The following is a 24,241-nucleotide window of genomic DNA, read 5'->3' as shown; positions in this document are numbered from 1 at the left end:
TTCTCCAATTCTCCCTCTCCTATTGCGCCTACTACTGCAGCATCAGCAGATGAGCCAGAAAATAAATAGAGGCAAATTCCTTCTAAGGCAGCCTCATTTGCAATGGCAATGGGAGGGAAAATGGACAATGGCCCATTGTGCCTTCCACAAGCTCAGAATTGTGTCTATTTGCTTCCTTCTCAGTCATCTAACACTCCTTCATTTGTCGAAAAGAAAAATTGAGGGCCTGCTTTGCTTATAACAAGGTACGATGGTTAACTTTATGTGTCAGCATGACTAGGCTAAGGGATGCCGAGGCAGCCGGTAAAACATGATGTCTGGGTGTGTCTGTGAGGGTGTTTCTGGAAGAGATTAGCATTTGAATCAGTAGACTAAGGAAGATCGACTCTCACCCATGTGGGTTGGCACCATCCAATCCATTGAGGGCCTGAACAGATGAAAAATGTGGAAAAGGGTCAAATTCACTCTCTGAGCTGGGACATCCATCTTCTCCTTCCCTCAGACATCAGCACTCCTGGTTCCCGGGCCTTGGGACTCAGACTGGGACTTCCACCATCAGGCCCCCTGGTTCTCAGATCTTCACACTCAGACTTAGGCTAAATTACACCACCAGCTTTTCTGGTTCTCCACCTGGCAGGTGGCAGATGGTGGGACTTCCTGGTCTCCGTAATCATGGGAGCCAATTCTCACAATATATTTCTTAATATGTATATTTATATATATATATATATCTCCTATTGACTCTGTTCCTCTGAAGAATTCACATTACTACACAAGGAGATATGAAGAATCACAATCTGTAGTTATTTCTCACCCAGACTTTCAATGTAGTTGGGTACAAAACCTTATCACAAAAAAAAAAAAACATTTATAATGACACAGTGGCAAAACAACAGTGCATGTGGCATATTGCTTGGATTTTATAGAATGCATTCACTTTTCTAAAAAGCATTCTTTAACTCCTACTATGTGCCAGGTAATATGCTTGGGGCTAGCGGTGAATGAATGAAAGAAGATCCCTTGCTGTCAAGGAGCCCACTTAATGTCTAGCAAGGAAGAGGGAAAAATTAATAAGCCTGTACAGGATAGTGAGACGAATGCTTTAAAAGGAATGTTTCAAAAGTGCTGTAGAAAAACAGAAATTCCAGCCATGTGGGGGTCTAGAAAAGCTTCCCCAGGGAAGACATCCTGAAGTGAATTTTGAAGTGGAGAAAAAGTCTGACATGGTTGTAAAAGGGATAAGAGCATTTAAGTGAGGAAGAGCAGGAAAAATGTTAAAAGGTTCATAAATGAGAGAGAACATGCCAAGTTTGGAGAACTGGGGCTCATCTGCCATGGATGGGGCATTTGTTGCACATAAAGGTGTCAGGAAACCATGATAGGAGAGGAGGTGCCAGTCCAACCGTGTGGCGTCTAATACGTCCTACCAAGAAATATGGACTTTATCCTTAGGTAAGCAGAATCGTCATCGCATTTTGGACAAAGAAATCATCTAATGTAATTTGAATATTACAAAAATCACTGAGGCGGAAATACAGGATGAATTTAGGCAAGAACTAGTCCAGGAGCGGAGAGAATCTGAACCAAGACCGAAATGGTGAGAAATCGAGGGTGATTTCCAAATGTCTGGCTTCAGAGAGTGAGGCAGTGAGGATTCCATTTACTAAAATATGTTTGAGGGGGACTGAGTTTACTGGTTGAGTTTGAGCTGAACAGATTCAGGTTTTCTATGGGATATTCAAGTGGAGGTGTCCATTAGATATGAGTATAGGCTAGAGATAAACGTGAGTACTTTCTGTATGTACGGTGGCAGCGGAAGCCATGGAAACACTAAGTTTGTCAAATGCTGTGAGATCATCCAAAGGAAATCCCACAGAGGGAAGGGAGCAGAAAGATGCTAGATCTCTAGGCAACTCCAACACCCACTGGGCAGATAGAAGAGGAAATACAGCAGCAATTGAGAAGCTGTCCAGAAAAAAAACTAGAGAATCCAGGTAAAAATGGTGTCATGGAAGTGACTCCTCCCATTGTGAGCCTAAGGAAAAGGGGAGGATTCTTCCCTCTGTGTAGGAACTGAGGCCTTCGATTTTTGCAGGCCTTCCTGAGGGACAAGGGCATAACATCAGAGATCCAGCGCTACCTTTTTTATGTCCTGACTGTTGATATATACTTTGCTTTGCTTTTTTTGCTGGTTTGGTAGCAAACCGATGTGAAAGCAATCTGATTCATCTCCCTAATCTATCTTCAAACTGAGGAAGACTTCTGTGATCTTTCCGGCCTACTTAATTACTACCTCTTGTTTACCAATAAGGAAGAGGAGGCTCAGAGAGGCTGAGACATGCCCTCTCACACAGGTAATAAGAATTAGCACCAGTATTAAACTCTCACCTGGCTTCAAATTGAATCGTTTTCCACTATATTCTACTTGTTCTAATAACATTCCTCATTTGTACCCTTTTTTAAAAATCTTTTCAAATTCTTTCTTCCAAATTGATCCAAATTAAAACTGGAGACTGTTTTTGAAATTTGACCTTGCAGCCCTCACATAAATGGGAACCTCCTTGCACATTCTGGAAAGCAGCCTATGAAAAATACAGACCGGCAAAGATTTTTAGTTATTCTTGCTGTGTAAATGCTGTGTTTCTGTCCTATTTTCCCTTCTTCTATTTGAAAAAGACCAAAAAAAAAAAAAAAATAGATAAATGAGTGAATGAATGAAAACTTCAAATTTCAATCAGGCCTTAGAATAGCATTGATCAATAATATCAGTCACATTTTATTTGAAAGTAACCCAAGGGAGAAAAATAAATCCAGGTCATCATATATAAATATTCTACAAATAATATGCAAATAGAATTTTTATGACCATATCATGTATCCAGGAAAAAGACCCATGAAAACCATAAAAGACAATTAGTCTCAACCTCAATGTCATATTTTGTGAGTCAGACCACTATGTAATCTTGAGTAAAATATACTGTGAGAATGGGGTGCTGTGTAAGATGGGGTCAGATTAAAGAGGCTATTTTTGTTTAATCTAGGAGAATATTTTTTAAAGCATCAGAATGTATCCCCAGCGATTGAAATTATTATGCTGCAACAAGGAAAGAAATTGGGTCAAAACTCATTATCAAGTGGCATTTCCACAAGCAGCAGGGGAATATGCTGTTTCCGATCAGACATTACACCCAGAGTCTGGGTAGGTTTCTTTCCTGAACCGGAGCCTAAAAAACTACTTCATTTCCTCACCTTTTCCAGCATTTATAAGTATCCAAGTTTCAACAGTGGTCATGAGTAGTAGACAAACTACTCCAATTCCCTGTGCTGTAAAATTTATTTTAAAAAGCAACTTGTAAATTCAGCAGCTTGCTTCAGTTTCTTCCGTCAACCCATAATGGCCAACTATCTCCATCCTTAGGAACAGACAGAGAAAAACTATTACAGCCAAAAATTACTTTCTTTTTTTTTAACTAGAATAAATTATTTTTGGCACAATTTTGCATCCATTTCTTCCCCTCTGGAGGACAGTTTTGGAATTTAGGGCTCTAGACTTGAATTATCAACTTTGGATTTTGCTTTAGGGCCATGATTCTAAGTGACTGAGAGCATTAATTGCGGTGTTCTTTGTTCCACTGGCATCTTTCTTCAGAAAGCTCCAAGCAATCCTGTTTGGTGTTTTATCTCTTGAATTCTCACAGAAGCCCTAGAAAGTAGAACTAGCACTATGATTAATCTACTTTTTAAAATATGAAAATGTTTCTATCGTGTGCATAATTCTATGCAGTGAAGTAAGATGCCTACCTATTTATTTATAATTTTGTTATCCAATGAGAGTCATAGTTTATTTCTGATATTCAGGCTCTATTAAGGCACATACTTTGTATTGTTTACTGGATGAATGAATGGATAGATGATAAATAAATGAATTCATAGTTATATATCATAATCTTAGTGTATCTTATTCTCCCATTTACTTCTGACAAAGGTAGGTGAATGAAAAATGGATGACGGATGCACAGATGAATAGATGGATAGAGAAGTAAGTGGATAGAGGATATTTGAATGGAAAGAAGGATAGGTGGGTGGGTGGTGGATGAATAAAGGAATAGATGCATAGATAGCTCAGTGTCTGGACAAATGGATGAATGGCACTGGTAATTCTGACCAAAGATGTCATTTTAAGCCATAGGTGAGTCCACAAGAATCTCAAGTGACATCCACTAGGAGCTCAAGCAAATAGAAAATCCACAGAGATAAAAGGAAGAACTAGGAAGAACTAAGTTGGATTAGAAATGAGTAGCGTTTGCTGGGGAAAAAAACGCTTCAGGCAAATAAAACATACTTGGGTCACCAAGTTTGGGATTAAATCCAATACAGGGTTCCATATTGCTCTAGTTCTACAAAGACTCCCGCAGAGTTTGCTGCAGGATAATGAAGAGGAAACCAAGAGACAAGCCAAGGGCATTGGCTCCAACCATCCTTCCATCCCCCAGGGCATTGGCTCCAACCATCCTTCCATCCCCCAGTCGAACTAGAACAGCTCCACTGGTATCACTTTTACATATTTTGGCTCCTTATAAGATTTTACTTAAAAGGACATTCTCACTTTGATAAAAGGTAAACTAAAATGATGAATAAATGAATGAATGAAAACCAGCAAATTTTAGTGAGGCCATAGAATAACACTGATCAATATTATTGGTCATCTTTTAACTTCAAAGTAACCTGAAAAAAAAATCAACCCAGGTGAACATATACAAATGCTCTACACAAAATATGCAAATGGAATTACCATACCATTGCCAGGTAATATATTCATAAAATGGAAATAATTGTTAAAGCATCCTCTAAACTAGGAGGAATGACATCCTGCTTAACTTACAGGATTATCCTAAGGCAAATGATCTACTGTAAGAGAAAAAGGCTTTGAAACTCACAAAGAGCTTCATAAGTATATGGCATTATCAAAATTACAAGAAATAAAAAAAAATTGAGATTTAAGAAAAAGCTAATTTGTCTTAATTATGCATTTTCTTTTGCCTTTTTTTCTTTCTCATTCATCCACCCAGCCCTAGGTCTTTCCAGACTCCATTTTTTACAAAATCATTATCTTGGTATATTTTACCCTTCCTTCTTTTCATCCCTTTTACTTCTCAGAGAGATAGATATAATAATAAATATAAAACTAATAAATATAAAAACATGATTAGAAGAATTTGGCTGCAAGTATGAGGGTTGGGGAAGACAAAACAGCATCAAAAAGGATTTTGATTTTGATTTCCAAGGCCAATCTGTTGGGCAGAGCAAGGTGAGGGGAGTCCCTGAAAATATCTTTTATGTCTCAACTACCTGGGTCATCTCGGGGTTCTTAAGACCCTTGGGAATAAGCTACTGGATCTTTTCCATAGAAGGTGCACCTTCAGTCAGAGTTGAACCAGGATTCCAACAGCCTCAGCCTGCGCAACAGCAACTTGAGCCCTCTGGGCAACTAAGAACCAATTATTTTCTAAAGTATATTTCAGAGCAGCAATTTTGAGATGTGTTTTCAATATTGCAATACTATCTTGGTTATCTATTGCTATGTAACAAATCACCCCAATACCTACTATCTCCAAACAACAGTTATCATTTACTACCTCTCACAATTCAGCGGTCAGACCAGGAATCTTCTGATGGTCTCTTTGGAGTCTTTCATGAGATTGTAATCAAATGTTGCCTGGGCCTGGAGTCATCTGGAAGCTCAATTGGGAAGTTGAGAGACAGCCCCACTCTCGTCCCTCATAGGCTCAGTGCTGACCACAGGGTTCTTTCAGGAAGATAGCCAGCCTTCTTACATAGTGGCTCAGGGGTCCCAAAAAAGTGACTATTTCAAGAGGAAGGAAGCAGAAGCTGCCAGTTTCGTAAAAGCTAGGAACAGAGCTGGCAAGGGGTCACTCCTGTTGCATTCCATGGGTAACATGAGCCACAGACCAGCCCAGATGTCACGTGGGAGGAGACTACACAAAGACTTGAACACCCTAAGACATAGCTCATTAGGGGCCACCTTTGGAGACATCATACAGCATTATTGTGAAAAGTGCTTCCATTAATCAAAAACATTAAGAGAGATGGGGATTTTTAACATCACATAATAATCCTCATAATAATAGGGATCAGAATTATCTGTCTAGAGGGTATGGTTCCATTGACATGCCTTAGGTACCTACCATATACATAGTGGCTATGGCCACAGAAGATTAGGTTTTAGGTGCATCTCTGTATATAGATTATAAGAGTATACAGTGTGACTACAAAGATGTAGTCTTGAGCTGGTGTACCAACCTTGGAATGTAACTGGTTGCTAAGAAATGAAAATGAAAACCGTGTGTGTGTGTGATCTAATGCCATTAATGGACAGATAAATTAATTCCCTTCTTTCATTTGATTCCAGGCATTTTACTTACCTTAGATCATCTGAGTTTCTCAATAATTCCTGTGCCACCATGTAAGAAGTTACATGTGTTTGTGACTCCCGGACAACTATAGTGATATGCCCCATCCTTGATTATCTTATAATTTTCATTTAAGCTAGCCCAATCCAAAATTGATAAAGGATGCAAAGTGCTCTAAATAGTTTTCTTATCCAAAAGAATATAAAGAAAGAGAACAAAATTAAGGAAGTTCATTTGATAAGAAAAACTGATAAAATTATAACTATGGAGCATCATATAATAAGAGCTGAAACATCCTCTAACATAAATAACTTCAGAGAGTCGTCACAGACTCAGGCTCCTGCCCTCCATCCGCAGCTCTGACCTAACGTTATCCTGCTTTCTTGGTTGTGATACTGTAATCATACATTAAAGCCTGTGACAAGTCACTGAATTCTTTATATATCTCAGAAGTTGAGAAAAACTAGTTATTATGAAGACTCCATCATTAACAACAACATCCTTAACATCCTTAACAACCACAATGAATGAGACAATGAATGAGGAAAGTCATAATCTGGGTAAAATACCCCGTACTATTTATACCACATCTTATTTGTTACAACTCCCTCTTCCCCTGTTCTGTTTTAACCTATAAGTCCCATTATCAATTAAACCACTTAGTGGATAACTTAGCATATTGTGACTTGCTATAACTTAGTGTTTTGTAAAGCCATTTACTGTCCTTTGTTCTTCTATGACATTGCTGATGGCATTTCATCAAAATAGTGCTTCTAGCAAACCCAAAAAGTATAGCCAAATCACTTTTTAAGAATGTCATATTTAAGATTATAATTTTTGAAACGACAGAATTTGTTACTTAAAGAGAAGAAAGAAAAGAAAAGGTATATTTTCTTTCTTTACTGCTGTTTTGGGGTGACATCTACAAGAACCACTTTAAAATGACTGCTGCGGAGTCATGTGGTCCATCCTTCATTTCTTCCACAATCACTTGAGTGCTTGCTCTGTGTGAGACACCATGACAGATGTCTCCTTGGCTCCTGCTTTCAAATATTTTATAACCTACTCAGGAGACAGACAGACAGGCAGTAAAATATATCACGGTTGGTACCACGGTGAGATTAACAAGTGTAATGGAGGCATAAAAGAAGATCCCTCAGTCCGCTCCAGGAGGTTAAAATGCAATTAATAGACGTCATGCTTGAAATAACATTGAAGGATGAGTAGTTTTCTATTCTCATTAGCAGGGAAAAAGCACGTTGAAGAGAATGGTATGTGCAAATGGACAAAAGTGCAGATATGGAGAAATGTTCGTGTGTTTAGGGACTACAAGGACCTAAGTGCTGAAGGAGAGAAAAGTGCAAGTGGCCAAAGATAAAGAGAGACACAGGGGCAGGGCCAGATGATGAAGATCCTTGTTTTCCTTGCAGAGGAATTTGGACTTGATTCTGTAGGCTAAGGAATTGCAAGCCGAGGTGCATTATTACCATATTTGCTTGTGAGGCACTGAGAGACGAGCCTAACAAAAACTGCCCCTAAATCATCAGAGCGTGCAGACATAGTTTTTCTCCACAGAGATGCCTGTTAACCATAACTTCAATAGCCATATTGTCAGCACAGTCACCTTAACTAAAAACACTGGGCCAAACAACCTGAGGAAAAATCTATCCCAATATTACTCTAGTATTATTAGCACTGGACATCTGTAGGGTATACAAAAGAATAAAGGAAATATTTTTGTTTGAACAATTATGAAATAATCGAAGTTTCTGGGACACGCATTGCATATAGATGTGGCTTCTCTTTCTAGTGTGCCAGTTTTGCTAAAAATTGGGTAACAAAAATAAGCATGTAGATATTTTTCAAAATGGATGAGGTATTTTAAGATTTTTTTTTTTTTTTTTTTAGGCAGAGTCTCGCTCTGTCACCCAGGCTGGAGTGCAGTGGCGTGATGTGGGCTCACTGCAAGCTCCACCTACTGGGTTCACGTCATTCTCCTGCCTCAGCCTCCCGAGTAGCTGGGACTACAGGCACCCACCACCACGCCTGGCTAATTTTTTGTCTTTTTAGTAGAGACAGATTCTTTTAAAAATGTGACTTCTCAACATGGCATTTTAACCTACTATTCAAACTTTTCTTCCAAATACTCACCCTTCTCCCACTCGAAACAAAGTCATTCTTCTGTACAGTTATGAGTATGCCAATGGAAAGGTCTGACAATCAGTGCCCCATAAATTATGTGTGGAGAAGGATAATCCCCTTAGGAGGAAACATGGTCCAGGGGCACATACATATTTTGTAATTTGCTATAATTCAACGTCAGACCGTATATAAGTTAACACCAAACGTTTAAATGCAGAAATGGTAGCACACTGGATTTCCTCCTCTACTGCATAGCCTCTTTCAACAGCCCTGTGTATTTCACAAGGTTATTTTAAGGATTAAATGAGGAAATGAAAGTACTTTGTAAACTGTAAAGTGCTAACCTGATGTAATGTTTCATTAACGAATGAATTTACAAATGACTAGGACAAGGTGCCTTTTGAACGACTGTTTTCGTTCTTCCATTAATTAGAAAAGGTCTAGCGTGGTCTACTAAGCAAAAGCAAGGGCTGTGGCTTTCCCTGATGTCATGGCACAGATGTGTACAATTCCAATAGTCTACATCAGACAGTAGCAATCAGGCTGCATGTACAGACCCATCTGGTTCTCATATCATCTGAACGAGGTGCTGAAGTGGAGGATTTTTACTTCACTGAATCTGAACAAATCCTCTTGAGCTTTCACCAAATGATTAAAGATGGTGCAAATTGTCCTCAGCCTGGTCCCCATTCTTTGATGTCCTCTGTCAGCAAACCATAAGGCATCACCTAAGACAAAAGCTCACGTGGGGCATGTCGGAACAGTAAACCCAGAGTTCGCGAGTGATTTTTCTCAATTGCCACTGGTCCATTCAACTGAGTTTTACGTGAGACATTCGGAGGTGAACCAAACATAAACCAGACCTACCCAGTTTGTAATGTTCTCAGCTGTGTGTTTGTGGGAAATATATTTCTTGGAGGCTTGCCACTTCTTTGTTGAATGCCATGGCTGGAGTTTCTGCTTAATAGTGGTGGTGGGAAGGGGGGTGCTGGTGACAGAAATGCTAAGGCCAAACACAGAAGCCTAGCTAAGAAAAACAAACTTTCCCTCAAGGAGACGCAAAATTAGCTCCATGTGTTAAAAGAGGAAAGTTATTAGATTATTTAGCTGGGCATCTTATGTCAAATGCAAAATATTTGACTTTAACCTCCTTCTAAGAGCATGGCATGTTCTTATTAATAGATGGTACTATGGGAGTAGAAAAGATAAAAAAAGTGGTGATAAATGATGCTTGAAGTAAGAGACACACTGACATTTTTTAAAGGATTAATCTCAGTTTTTGGGTATCCAGTGTTTTTTTACCAGGGTTATCCAAACTGAATCCAGGGATGTAAAAATATATTCTTACACCGACCCTGAAATCTATCGGATCACCATAGTACATGTGCCACAACCTAGCACACATGGGAAAAAATAATGAAACTTTCCTTATTTATTTTATTTTTAGTATAATTTCCAATAAAAGATGAATCCCAGCCAGTAGCTGAGGGGGCCAATGTGGTTCTTATAAGTACAGAATATGGTTGGGGCATCTAATGATGTCGAAAATGTTCCTTGTATTTTAGTTATACTGCATCAAGATTGAGGTCGTGAAATCCAATTGTTGGAAACAATATATCCTGCAATTTAACTAAATTGAAGATGATGCCAACCATCTGGGGATTTGTCCAAACCGAGCTCTTGCGTTGGAATGACATGTACATATGAGCAGTTCTGGGACTTGGTTTCACACAATGGTTTCTTGACATTATTTTAGACATACGAACTAAATTGGGGATCTTTCTTAATTCGTATATCTTATTTGTACTGGTTTTCAAATGTATCTTTTGTCTGGTCTTGATCAAGATGAATATTTGTGGTCATGCTATGACTGCCTTAAAACCCTGTTCTTGTGTTAAGTGTACACAGCTAGTATGACATCAATATTCAACTGAGGTTTTCACAAGGCTGACAGGTTGAGATCAAACTTCTCAAGAAGTGAGTGCTGGTGTTTATGTTTGGTCTAAACAAATTGGCAGCCTAAGAGAACATGGAAATTCCTTAATCTGCATGCTCAGTAAGACATTATCTGCCTCAAAGATGCTCTTAATCAGGTTTTACTATTGTTGTTGAACATAGAATGTCTAAAATTCTGAGGACATTCTATCTTACAAAGCAGTACACACATATTTAATGCTTACAAAATTTCTGTAAATGGATGTTACCTTCATGTTACAGAGAAGAATACTGGAGCTCATGGAGGTGATGTGACTTCTCTAAGAACACACAATAAATAACAAAAGTGGGATTAAAACCCAGATTTTCTGATTCCTCTGTCAGGCTTTTCCTACCACACCCATCTTTCTCTTTTTATATAAGCATGTGTCATTTTTCCACAGGTTACAGAAGTACTGGAAAACAGGAATGGACTTTAAAACTGAAACTTCTATGAAGGTCTTTAATTGCATGAGGTTATTGCTGTAAAGCAGTTGCTGGCCCTGGTCTTTCTCATCACTCAGTTTGCTTTTATTTCGGCTACTTGCCACTGAGACCATCTTATCCCTTTCTTATCATTGTCAGAAGGCCCTGGCCTGGGCAGGGCAGAAGCAGGGGCACAGAGAGAGAAGTGTTGCTATTTGGGGTCCATAGATTTTTACTCCATCACTTATGTTGCTTCCCACACATTTCATCCCATAGGCATTTAATATTATACATTCCTCCCTGGAAAGAAAATAAGTTGATTGATTTGCACACATGCTCATTAATCCAAAACACGAAGTCCAAACTCAACAATAATTTGCCCGCTTATCAAGTTATCTTTTAGACTAAAGATCATTGGCCAACATGACTCATACAGTAAGAATCCCTTTAGCACATCATGTCATAAGGAAAGGTGAAGAAAATGATGCTTCCTGTCATTTTATACACTTATCTCTCTAAGAACAGAGATAAATAAGGAGGTATAAGGGGAGCAAGAATCCACTCCCAAATGCTTCACCTGGTTCTGCCCCTTCAAGACTTTCTGCAGGTTGGAAACTTCCAAGCACTCTTCAGTCAGCATTAGCAGGAGAAGGAAGAATGAATCCCATTGAATCAGAAGCCTTCAGACCCAAGATCTTCTGAGACCAGTTCACAGTGGGCAGAAAAAGCCAAGTAAATGTCCCTCACACAAGCTCAGATACTCTCAAGACACAGAAATGCTACCAGTCACCTGCATCCTCTTAATATCCAGCAACCGTAGCTCTAAAACTACTTCTTATGCAAGGAATCTCAGACAATTAAAGAACAGATACAGACAAATCAATAAATGAGTGCTTAGGCAATATTTAAACTTGTTCTTGACACCTGTCTTGAAGTAAACTATCTCCACGTGGCCACCTACAAATTCTATAGCATGCTCATGACCCTACAGGAAATTTACACACCTCATAACAGATGCCTTAGAAAATATCAACCACGGTACTAGAGAAATGTTGACCACTATACATTAATAATGAACTCCTTTGGAAAATGTGAAGTCTACTCCATGATCAACGGTTTTGGCTACATTTGATACAATGCTCTTTCTTCAGTGTATATCAGCACTTAGGTCTATTCATATTCTTCACCCCAAGGATTTTGGCAGGCTGTTGAACAAAGTGTCCATTTGATACTTGCCAACCCTCTTATCTCAGGTTTGGTAATTCAGTTTTAAACATCTGCACTATTTCCACATTCACTTTATATCTGCCCATAAACCATAATGAGAAAAAAGCCTTGCCTTAGAAATTCACAAATGCACTAAGCTGGAACACAGTAGTTGCTCAATAAATAATTGTTGAGTGAAAATAAAATATGCTTATCAGGCAGGATTTAGATCCTAGGGATGATGGAAAAGAAGCATAGAAAAGCCTCTCAACTATCCCAAGTGGTATTTAGGGATCTCCATTCTGCAGGACAGAAAAGAACTGCTAAACACAGGCTGAGCTGAGACAGATGTTTCTGCAAGAACACTCAGCAGACAATGTTTGCCTTCACTTCAGAATTTCCCATTTTTGTTCTGTCTTCTCAGTAAGGTAGGTCTTTCTGGGAAATATTTATGAAATCTTTTCTTGAATCAGAGGTCTCCTTCCGTTATTTGCTTTCCTAGCAGAAAGTGTACCCAAGGGAACACTCATATTTTTTTTCTGTTGAAAGACTGGGAAAGTACATACCCTTTATTAAAAAGAAAAAAGAAATCTCATTTGGGGTGAAGGTTGAGCAGGCAGGCTGGGTGTTCCCGCCGCCTCACCAAGAATTATCCTTGTTATTCTTTCCCTTTTTCTTTTTGAGCTTAAAGTTCTATGATATTATGAGAAACAACAAAAGGCTTTTACATAAATCATCCAAGTGCGAAGGTGGCAGACGTGCTGAGGACAGACTTCATGGCTTTGGCTCTCCGGCTTCAACAGAAGGAAGACTTTGTTAACTTTTCAGCAAGGATCCTCCTGTAAGTCCTTGTCCTCACCAAAGCATTCTTCTCCAGAACAAAATTAATTATGTAGCACAATTTAGACCCTCGATTCATTCCAAAACCAGGGCAAAAATCACACCCTGTGCATACCTGCATGTACTATTTACTCAAATACGTTTTAGGGTATTGTCAAATGTTCCTTCTGGAACCTAGACAAAAAGGGTCTAGCCCAAGATGGGGTCTCAGAAGCTAGCCCTGTATGTGCAAAGAGAAAGGGAAGAAATAAATCCGGATAAGATGGCCCAGAAAGTAAGAAATTGTTCAAATACGTCAAATCCATAAGGAAGGGATTAAGAAATTTATAGGTTTTACTGATGCTTTTTCATGGCCTAGAAAAGTGCCTGGTACATAAAAGGACAGACATTTGATGAACAAATAAATGAATGACATCCAAAATATAGTGGTACAGGAAATATCAGCAATTGTATGTGTTCAGGACACAAAATGAAAAAACTGCCTTTGTGTGCCACACCTTCATCGAAGACTGGGGTAAGAGAAGTGGCCATTAGGGAGTGCTTCTTCAAATACCACCCCATCCTACTCCACAATTACACAGCAAAACACAGTCTGGGTTTCTGTAAGTCACTTGGGAGAGATCCGCAAGGGACTCCTAATCCCTTCAATGAGAAGCAGTCTTCATGTTAGACTGCCCAGGCTACCTTCCTGGGAGTCCAGTGCTTCCTGTACCACTTGTTCTCTTTCTCAACAAGCCAATCACCAGATTCAAGGTCAAGGACAAGGTCATGATCCATCAGGTAAAGCAAGATAGAGTCAACAACAAGATGGGCAATTGGGATCCAAAGTCCACAGGGATGTTCTCCTCCCTCACTTTGAAGAATCTCAGAGAACATTCTAAAACTTCTGGCAGAGGCAGGTGGAGTGGATGTACTGAGAGGAGAACCAGGTACAATCTGATGCCCTGGCCCACATTTTATCTGGGGCCTTCCCTTTACGGATCTCAGGATCCTTCTAAGACACCTGTATCTCACTCAGATATTGGCTGCCTTTCAGCATGTTAGTAGGGTTGTGAAGTAGAGAGGAGGAGCGGGGTGTAAGGCCAAAGCAGCATTCGAAGTGGAGTAGGTGAAGCTAAAATGTCATTTTGTAGTGGACAGGTAGGTGTTAAAAGATGTAACCAGAGTAGACTTAGCTGGGTGTGGTGGCGCACACCTGTAATCCCAGCTACTCAGGAGGCTGAGGCATGAGAATCACTTGAACCCAGGAGGTGAAGGTTGCCATGAGTCGAGATTGCACCACTGCTCTCCAGCCTGGGTGACAGAGCAAGACTCTGTCTCAATAATGATAAAATGAATAAATAAATTAAAAGATGTAACCAGAGTAGAAATTTGGCAGGTACCCATTTTGCATGTTTTGAAGACCATTGGTTTGTGGATGTTGGGTGGTAAACCATAAGTACAAATGTTGGAGGCCTCGAAAAGTGCCCTTCAACATCAAGAAACCAACAGAGTCTGCTGCTGAAAGCCTGGTGACCACATCTGTGGAGGTGGAAGAGCTCACTGGAGAATATATCTACTGTGACCAATGAATCCTGCAGACAAGGTGCACCCTCTTGGTATCAGTTTCCACTAGAAGAAAAGAGAGGGGCTGAATCTTAGGCTACAAACTCAAATGAGCAAAAAATGCCACATATATTTATTTTCTATAAATCAGTTTAGTTGCAATTGTGAGCCTACCTAATTCCCTACTGGCAGGAAACAGGATTCATTCTTGGGGCCCCCACACTAATCCAGGGCTATTCCATGGTTCAGTGTCTCACACAGTGCCAGGATGTTAGAGCCCCTCGGGCCACTGGTCATGCACCACACTTTGTGGTGTCATGAACCTCCCTTTGTCATGAAGTGCATTGCCCAGCTTGCTGCAGCTGCCCGGGGCTACAGTCATCTGGACACTAGAACAAGATGTAAGGGCAACTGACCCCTGATTTAAAAATCCAGAATGTCTCCTTTACTCTTGAACAGTGTGGAAACAATTGCCAACTGCAGATGGGCAGCAGAGCTACAGGACACCATAGGAACAGAGACTGCACAGTGGTGAGGCTCCAGATGGTGTTAAGAAAACCCCATCTCTCTTCCCTGTCATGGTTAAAAAAGAGGAAGTCACATGAGTGTCCCTGAGACCACAGAAGAAAACCAGAAGCCAAATTCCAGTTAGGGTGGCCTCTGGAAGCAGGAAGCCATTCAAAAGCTAGCAAGAGTGTGAGGACCAAACTCAAGATGTAAGGTACTTAAGGGAATTAGCACCACTGGGGTCAAAAGGTTGACTCTGGGGATGCCCTTTTGCACCATTGCATTGGCTGGTATGAAGAAGGGAGGGCAGCTGGTAGGAGGTGTGGGATTGTACATCAGCGGAGAAGCCAAGGGCAAGAAGGATACCCATAGCAACTCCTCGAAATTTTTTAATGGAATCCCTTTTCCAAATTAGAGGTCATTATGATCAACTTATCAGTATTGGGGGAGATGACATATAGATTTTGCCATATATTTATACTTATCAAAATATGTATATCAGCTTACCCTGCTTTATTAAGATGTGGCAAAAAGTAGGGACACTAATTTCTGTAAAACTGTCATTCCTTTGCATTTAAAGTTGTATACTGGGATAAAGAAAAAGAACAATACTGTGATTGTTTTTCATTGCAAAATACATTTTTTTCCTTCTTTGCCGCTGGCTTCTTGGTGATTGGTTCCTTCCCGCCCCACCTCCCTCTGTGAATCAGTTAAGACTTGAATCTTCCATCTCACTTTAGTATTTTCCTCCTCACCGGGAGTTAGTCTTCTGGGACCCCAAATGCAATACTAACCGATTCAACGATCTCACAGTCATGCACAAAAAAATTGATAGAAATGTATTCACTAGATGTGAAATCATGTTATCATGTTACAATTTAATTCTTTCCTATTTCTCTGCCAGATGCTTCATGTAGTAAAGCTGGATTCAAGAGCCTTGGCATACAAGAGACAGGATTTTTGGTAAGCCAGGCAAATTGAAATATATGATAAAGAGTTTCTCCCTTATTCAATCAAGAATATTGATAAGGGTGTAGTTTTCTGCTAATGTCCAAAAGCATGACTTTATTTGAATTCTCTGTAAGTGTCCAAAAGGAAATGTCCATGCGAATGAATATTAATGTATTCCTGTTAAAAATTTTCAGCATAACTTTGGGGGAGGTGTAAACTCCATAGATTAATCAAGTATCATTTACCAATATAGCAACAAATACTTATTGTGCATTTTTGTGCTCTAAGCACTATACCACTATGCCTGTTTATGAAACAAGACTTGTAAAAATTATACGACCATGTCCAAACCCACAAGAAGTAATTTTTTTAAACTGCATTAAATGGTAATTAGCATGAAGGCAATGGAAGAAATCACAAAAGAAAGAGATAGATAGATTTTACTGCATGAAAATGTAAGCCCTCTGTTTCTCAAAACATAAGCCAATTTATAAGGCTTATATTTATCTAATTACATAATTATATGTATATATAATAATTACATAAATATAAGATATATAAATATAAACCAAAGTACAAATATATATATATACAAACCAAAGATTATGTCTTTGATACATGATGAAGTTGTATAATACAATAAGACACTGAAAATCCAGTATGTAAATGGCTCACAAACATGACATTCACAAATGAGGTTATAGAATAGTTTATAAATACTTGAAAAAATTAACCTCACTAATAAATCAAAGAAATGAAAATTAAAACAACCACAACAAGAAAAAACAACTTACCAATTTAGCCAAGACATGGTTAATGATAACTGAAGAGATACAATCTATTTTTGTTTGAATCTTTGAAGTAAGGAAAAATAACAAATTACCCCTTTACCCTCCAAGTACAACAAAATGAAAGGGAAAATCCACATCAATAAACAACAGAAGAGAGAATCTCTGAGGAAAAATAAGTTCTTAATTAATAGAGTTAGAGAACTGCAGATTTGGATGAAGGCAGATTGTAGCCTGGGGATCTGTTCCATCTCCTGAGAAATTAGGGAACAATTTTGGCTATGGGGAGCTAGAAAAAACACAGGGGACATGGAATAGGTTTTGTGTTACATTAAACAAGATTTTCAACTACATCCTTACAGCTGACATAACTGTAAGTTTCAAATGCGTATTAGCCATCAATATGGGCTGAGGTTATCATGCCAAAATTGCTGTAAGCAGTTTGGCAGAGACCCACTACTGGGAGGTTTGGGCACCCAGCTGTCTGCTGATGTGACTTAACGTGGTGGATTTTAGCATATCAGAAGGAACCGATGGACTGCATATTCCTCAAAATTCCCCCAACTGAATTTCCAAAAAAAACCCAAGTGCAGTGGCTCATACCTGTAATTGCAGCACTTTGGGAGGCCAAGGCAGGAGGATCACTTGAGCTCAGGAGTTTGAGTCCAGTCTGGGCAATACAATAAGACCTCATGTCTACTAAAAATCAAAAACGTCATCTGGGTGGGGTGGTGTGTACCTGTAGTCCCAGCTACTCAGGAGGCTGAGGCAGGAGGATTGCTGGAGCCCAGGAGGTCGAGGCTGCAGTGAGCTGTGATCATGCCACTGCACTCCAGCCTGGGAGAAAGAGTAAGACCCTGTTTCAAAAAAAAAAAAATTACATGACAACTGTATTAAGATAGTCTGTGTTGTTCATTAGACATAAACCTATGCACCTTAACAATCATGCTGGGGGTAAAACTGATAGCTCTTCTGGAAACTGTGGAGCTTATTGAGTATTCATGCTTGACAAGAAAGCATGGCTTCTCACTAAGAAGATAAGGCCGGGCATAACTGTAGGTAAGACCAAGAGTCTCCTTAGTGTGAATCATAAAAGCAAATGAACATCCAAGAACCCAGAGTTCTACTCCTCTACTTATGTTCACAAAAGCCTAGTAAACTTTTAAAGTGGATGTAAATATAACTTACCTTGCTCACAGAAAATGTCAACAATGCACACATACAACACCTTCATTAGAAGTACTACTATGCACCTTCCTAAATAAGCTATGATATGGTTTGGCGCTGTGTCCCCACCCAAATCTCATGTTGAACTGTAATCCCCAATGTTGAAGAAGGGACCTGGTGGGAGGTGATTGAATAATGGGGGCAGATTTCCCCCTTGCTGTTCTCATGATAGTGAGTGAGTTCTCATGAGGTCTGCTTGTTAGAAAGTGTGTAGCACTTCCCCCTTTGCTCTCTCTCTTTCTCCTGCCAGGTGTGTAAAAATATGCCTGCTTCCCCTTCACCTTCCACCATGATTGTAATTTTCCTGAGGCCTCTCCAGAAGCAGAAGCCTGTAAAACCCACAGAAACATGAGTCAATTAAACCTCTTTTCTTTATAAATTGCTGAGTCTAAGGCTCTTTACAGCAATGTAAGAATGGATTAATATAGAAAATTGGTGCCAGAGAAGTGGGACATTACTATAAAAATACCTTAAAATGTGGAAGCAGCTTTGTAATTGGATAATGGGCAGAGGTTGGAACAATTTGGAGGCATCAGAAGAAGATAGGAAGGTGAGGGAAGATTTGGAACTTTCTAGAGACTTGCTGAATGGTTGTAATCGAAATGCTGATAGTGCTATGGACAGTGAAGTCCAACCTAATGAGGTCTCAGATGGAGATAAGAAATTTATTGGGAACTGGAGGAAAGGTCACTCTGTGCTTTAGCAAAGAGACTGGTGGCATTTTGCCCCTGCTCTAGAGATCTATGAAACTTTTAATGTGAGAGAAGATTTAAGATATCTCGTAGAAGAAATTTCTGCTCTAGAGATCTATGGAACTTTGAATGTGAGAGAAGATTTAAGATGTCTGGTAGAAGAAATTTCTAAGCAGCAAAGCATTCAAGAGCTAGTCTGGCTGCTTCTAACAGTGTACACTTTTATGTGTTCACAAAGAGATGGTCTGAAATTGGAACTCTTATTTAAAAGAGAAACAGAGCATTAAAGTTCAAACAATTTGTGGCCTGACCATGTAGTAGAAAAGAAAAACCCATTTTCTGGGGAAGAATTCAAGCCTGCTGCAAAAATTTGCACAAGTAAAGAGGAGCTAAATGTTAATAGCCAAGAAAATGGGGGAAAAATGCCTCCAAGGCACTTCAGAGACCACTGTGGCAGCCCCTCCCATTACAGGCCTGGAGGCCTGGGAGAGGAAAATGATTCTGTGGGCCACGCCCAGGGTCCAGCTGCTCTGTGCAGCCTTGGGACATGGTGACCTGTGTCCCAACCATGCCAGCTACAGCCATGGCTAAGAGGGCCCCAGGTAAGTCTCTGACCACTGCTCCAGAGGGTGCAAGTCAGAAGCTGCCAACGGTTCAACGTGGTGTTAAGTCTGCAGGTGCATAGAGGGCAAGAGTTGAGGCTTGGGAGTGTCCGCCTAGATTTCAAAGGATGTATGGAAATGCCTGTATGTCCAGGCAAAGTCAGCTGCAGGGGTGGAGTCCTCATGGATAACCTCTATTAGGGCAGTACAGAGAGGAAATGTGGGGTTGGAGCCCCTACACACAGTCCCCACTGGGGAACTGCTTAGTGGAGCTGTGAGAGGAAGGTCACCATCCTCCAGACCCCAGGATAGTAGATCCACCAACATCTTGCACCATGCACCTGAAAAAGCTGCAGGCACTCAACACCAGCCCTTGAGAGAAGCCATGGGAGCTGAGCCCTGCAGAGCCAGAAGGCAGTTCTGCCCAAGGCCCAGGGAGCCCACTGCTTGCATTAGTGTGGCCTGGATATGTGAGACATGGAATCAAAGGAGACTATTTTGAAACTTTAAGATTTAATGACTGCCTTGCTGGGTTTTAGACTTGCATGGGGCCTGTAGTCCCTTGTTTGGGCCAATTTCTCCCTTTTGGAATGGGAGCATTTACCTAATTCCTGTACCCTTATTGTATCTTGGAAGTAACTTGTAAAATTACTTGTTTTTAATTTTACAGGTTCATAGGCAGAAGGGACATGCCTTGTCTCAGATGAGAGTCAACTTGGACTTTTGAGTTAATGCTGTAAGAGTTAAGACTTTAGGGGACTGTTGGGAGGCATGATTGTGTTTTGAAATGTGAGAAGGACATGAGATTTTGGAGGGGCTGAGGTGGAATTATGTGGTTTTGCTGTGTGTCTCCACCAAAATTTCATATCAAATTGTAATCCCCAATGTTGGGGGAGGGATCTGGTGGGAGGTGATTGGATAATGGGAACAGATTTCCCCCTTGCTGTTCTCATGATAGTGAGTGAGTTCTCATGAGATCTGCTTGTTTGAAAGTGTGTAGCACTTCCCCCTTTGCTCTCTCTCTTTCTCCTGCTGGGCATATGAATATGTGCCTGCTTCCTCTTCACCTTCTGCCATGATTATAAGTTTCCTGAAGCCTCTCCAGAGGCAGAAGACTGTACACCCCACAGAACCATGAGCCAATTAAACCTCTTTTCTTTATAAATTACCCAATCTCAGGTTGTTCTTTATAGCAATGCAAAAACAGATTTATACAAGCTATAAAGTGAACATTTTAGTAGATGAAGTACTTGTTATTTTTTGAGAACTAATTAAATATTGGAGAATGTGTACCCAGAATAGTAAGTCTGGTTTAGAATATTGATATGTAGCCCTCCTAGCAGTAATTATGGTCATTATCTGTCTTTTTGGGGCACTCTCAGCTCAAGATAATACAAGCTTAACACCATGCAAGGTTTTCTGTTTTCTAAAGGGGAAAGGACATTATCCAGCTTACTCAAAAGTGTTATATTATCAAATTATCAAAAAAAAAAACAAATTCTGGGGAACTCTTACACACTGCTGGTGGGAATGTAAATTACTACAGCCATTATAAAAACAGTATGGAGATGCCTTAAAACAGTAAAAATAGAGCTACCTACCATTTAATCCTGTAATTCCACTAATGGATATGTATCCAAAGAAATTGAAATCCAGAGAAATTGATGTATTGAAAAGATATCTGCAGTCCTAGTGAAGCACCACTCACAATAGCCAAAAGATGGAATCAATCAAAGTGTTTATCAACTGATGAATGGATATGGAAAAATTATTCCATATAAACAATGGAATACTATTTGGCTATAAAAAAGAATGAAATCCTGTCTTTTGTGGCAATATGGATGAATCTGGAGGACATTGTATTAAGTAATATAAACCAGACACAGAAAGATAAATACCACATGATCTAATTCATGTGGAATCTTAAAAAGTTGATTTCACAGACATAGAGACCAGAACAGTGATTACCAGAGGCTGGGGAGGAAAGCGGGGAGGAAATAATGAGGGGGGTTGCTCAATGGTTAAAAAACAAGTTAAAAATAAGGAGGAATAAGTTCTAGTGTCTATTACATAGTGGGATGACTATAGCTAACAACAATGTATTGTGTATTTCAAGACAGCTAGGAAAGAGGATCTCAAAAGTTATTACCACAAAGAAATGATAAAGGTTGGAGATGACTGACATACTAACTACCCTGATTTGATTATTATACAATGTGTGCATATATTAATACCTCACACTCTACCCCCATAAACATATGTAATTATGTATGATTATAAGTGAAATTTTTTAAACAAAAAATAATAAAATAAAAAGAAAGTAGAATAAAGGTTACCAGGGGCCAGGGGTTGGGTAAAAGGAGAAGTGTTATTTAATGTGTAAAGAGTTTTGAATGGGGATGATGAAAAAGTTTTGGATATAGCCAGTGCTGTTGGTTAGGCAACACTATGAATGTATTTAATGCCACTGAATTGTAAAATTATGAATGATTAAAATGATAAATATTATATCATGTATATCTTACTACAATTTTTTAAATCTGGGGGGAAAAGTAGTATATGCTCTTTAAGAAGCTAATTTAAAAGGCACCAGAAAGCATTCTTTTTTAATGCAAAAAAAATTGCATTTCTATCAGACAGGATCCCTTAGCCTGTTTGAATATGACTATGGGTTTATATTTATGCAGGTCATGCAGTTTAGTCCAAAACCTACAAAATCAAACCCTGAGGAAAAGTGAATAAAAGCCACGTCCAATAAACAAATGAGCCTGTAACTTTAGAGGATAAAATATGTACTAATTTTTAAAATAGGATAAACTACATTTTGGGTTTATCCAGGATAAACAAGTTGTTGAGAATAGAATTACACCATTGAGTAATTCTACAAAAGCTCTAGAGACAAAACATTGGCTTCTCCTGAGATCATTATTATACTGGATTTTCTTATCAACAGGATGAGAAAAGGATCTCCAACTGTACATATTCACAACAAAGCTCCTTACCTCTTCACCTTTGCCTCCAAATATGCTCCTCCATCTTTCACATCTCAGTACACTGTGTCAACATGCACGTAGTTGCTTAGGCCAAAAGGCTACTATCCTATCCTCACACCCCATATCCAATACCCCAGCAAATCCTGTTGGCTCTGCCTTAAAAATCTCCTGTGATCTGAATATTTGTTCTCCACAAAATTCATATGTTGAAATCCTAACTTCCAAGGTGGTGAAACTATAAGGTGGGGCTTTGGAAGGTGGTTAGGTTATTGGAGAGGGACCCTCATGAGTGGGATCAGTGCCTTATAAAAGAAGCTAGAGAGGGACTCCTGACTCCCTCTGCCATGTGAGGTTAGAGTAAGAAGACAGCTGCCTATAAGAAAGCGGACCCCCACCAGATACAGAATCTGCTGGTGCCTTGATGTTAGACTTCCCAGCCTCCAGAACCATAAGAAATAAATTTCTGTTGTTTATAAGCCACTAAGTCTACAATATTTTTGTTATAGCAGCCTGAGAAGTCAAAGACAATACCTAACCAAAATCCAACCTTTCCTTGTCACTTCTGCCCCACTGTCCTAGTCCAAGATACCAACTCCTCTCACCCAGACTGTGAAATATTAACAAGTAGCCTCCTAACTACACTTCTTGCTCCCATTCTTGTCTACCTTCTGATAAAATGATATATAGTTCCCAGAAAAACATTTTTTTGAGACATAGTCTCACTCTATTGCCCAGGCTGGAGTGCAGTAGCATGATCTTGGATCACTGCAACTGCCACCTGCTGTGTTCAAGTGATTCTCCTGCATCAGCTTTCCAAGTAACTGGAATTACAGGTGCACACCACCAAGTCCGGCTAATTTTTTGATTTTTAGCAGAGACAGGGTTTCATCATTTTGGCCAGGCTGGTCTTGAACTCCTCCCCTCAAGTGATCCACCTGCTTTGGCCCCACAAAGTGCTGCGACTACAGGCATGAGCCACTGCGCCCAGCCACAGAGAAACTTTTAAAAGCACAAATAAGATTATGTCACTCTTTAGCCCACCAAATCCTCTGTGGCTTTCTATCCTCTCAGAATAAAATTCACACTTTTGACCATGACCTACTACAAAGACATACGTGATCCACAGCTGGCTAGAAATCTCCGTCCCTCATATCCAACTACTTCCTTACGTTAACTGCAATATTCTTCTCCCAGATACTCACCCAGCTCACCCTGAATTCATCTAAGTCTCTCAAATCCTCCTTAAGAAGGACTTACCTGGTAACTCTCTTTTAAGTATCCACCTACAACCTCTGTTTCATCATGCTGTCTGACTTCCCTTGCTTTAGATATTCTCATAGCCATTATCACTATTTTACATACAATTGTTACTATGGTCTGTCTTCCCTGCTAGGATGTTAGTTCCATGAGTGCAGAGTCTTGGCTGTATTCATAGCTGTGGCCCAGCCTCTTGAAATGTACCCAAAACACAGTCTTTACCTAATGAAATGTAGTTGAATGAATTAATGAGAAAGATAATTACAAAAAGTTGATGAAATAACTTCAAGCCTTACTGAATTTTATCAACTAAAACCCATTCCACTTAAAAGAATGTGCTTTGGTTTAGAAAGCAATGTAAAAGTAAATATTAAGACACTAAAATGTATATTACATCAATTTCATTACATCATGATCATATATTAGATTTTGTATATCATGCAATTAATATGTACAACATCAATATCCCATAGCTATTCCTTTACTTTTTAAAATATAATGTGTATATTGGCTCACTTGAGTTAGAAAAATAAATGTTTATTTTTATCACTTTGACATAATGAAATGTTTATCCTTGAATTTGGCATTTCAAATTCTGGGAATTTGCCTTAAGGGAAGGGAAGGGAAGGGAAGCATTCAAAACTTGAGGGAAAACATAAG

This window comes from Nomascus leucogenys, chromosome 5, assembly GCF_006542625.1.
Source record: "Nomascus leucogenys isolate Asia chromosome 5, Asia_NLE_v1, whole genome shotgun sequence".
In the NCBI taxonomy this organism is placed as follows: Eukaryota; Metazoa; Chordata; class Mammalia; order Primates; family Hylobatidae; genus Nomascus; species Nomascus leucogenys.
This window is presented reverse-complemented; position numbering follows the sequence as displayed.